The sequence below is a fragment of the Fukomys damarensis genome, unplaced genomic scaffold, assembly GCF_012274545.1.
Source record: "Fukomys damarensis isolate Sample0158 unplaced genomic scaffold, DMR_v1.0_HiC HiC_scaffold_17, whole genome shotgun sequence".
Classification (NCBI taxonomy): Eukaryota; Metazoa; Chordata; class Mammalia; order Rodentia; family Bathyergidae; genus Fukomys; species Fukomys damarensis.
Window position 1 is genome coordinate 8068257 of NW_022900929.1, and position 1290 is coordinate 8069546.

Consider the following 1290-nt stretch of genomic DNA (forward strand, 5'->3'; position numbering starts at 1 on the left):
ACCATGAATGTTTACATTTTTTAAAATGATTACAGTAAAAAATACACTGCCATTAAACCCCCTTTATATTCTCTGCCTCACTTTAAACACACTTAGCCCATCATTCTTGCCACTTTGTATGAGGCCGGGTCAAACTATGTAGTCCCAGCTGGTCTCAAACTCACAGCGATCCTCCTGCCTCAGCCTCCGGAGGGCTGGGATTACAGGCATGCACCACCAAGCCCATCTTTTTCTTGCAGTTCTGAAAGTGTCTGAATACTAACTTAATTATTTTCTTCTCTCAAGAAATTAAAAAGTATTATTTGTGCCAATACTTACGAGTCAAGACTGAAAATTAAGCCGAGGTTAGTCTTTGGCTAACAAACAAGTGCCAAGTTAATAAATTAGAATTTATAATTCCAGTGCAAAGTTGACTAATTTGTTAGTTCAGGGAGGAGTCAGCCCATAAAAAGGTAAGACTGGATTGTAGTTGCAGATCAAAAATCTCTTGTCCATTCAGATTTTTGCCAACAAATAGCTAATGACTTTCTTACAAGCAGTTGTTTAGAACAGAAGTGTAAACACAGCTCAAGTTAAATCATTGTTTATTTACTTTCTTATTATGACACTAGCATGTGTTTTTTATCCATAAGCTGATCCATAACCTATTCAATGGTATTATGAAAGCATCAATTTTAAATGATTTTGTCCAAAGTGTGTATCAATCCATCCTAGCAACAACCAAGCACACTGTTAGAATCATTGCCGTCTGAGTTAGAGCAGCTACCCTGGGAATCCTGTCTGAACAGCAAGCCGACGGCTGCTCATGGTCAGATCTGCTCTTTCCCACCCCGAACATACACAAAAGATTTTTGTCATTCTTGGCGTTGGGCAGAAGCAGCAGCAAGACGTGCCAGCAGCGCTCGGAGGCAGAACGTCCTTCCACCTGTTTCGAGCTGTAAGACAGGCTTCTAAGTGCAGGCCGGGTGCTGGGCTGCGGCTTTGAATGGCAGCGGAATGTACCAGCAGGGTCCTTGGCAGCGAGGTCTGGGCACTGAAGCGGGCATTCAGGAGGGCTAAATGGAGATGAGAAACTTGAGCGAACTGCTTCCTGGAACATTGAGAACCTGAATGAGAAATTCAGAAGGACCAGATTCACTCTATTCTTAGGCCAGACGAGGTCAGATTTCCAAGGCTCTATTTAGTCAAAGCTTTCCCCTAAAATGTGCCTGGCAAAGCAGAAAGACAACAAAAATACTCCTTTTTCTTTTAGAAAATGTTACTGTTATTTATTGTTTTGTTATGCTCTCT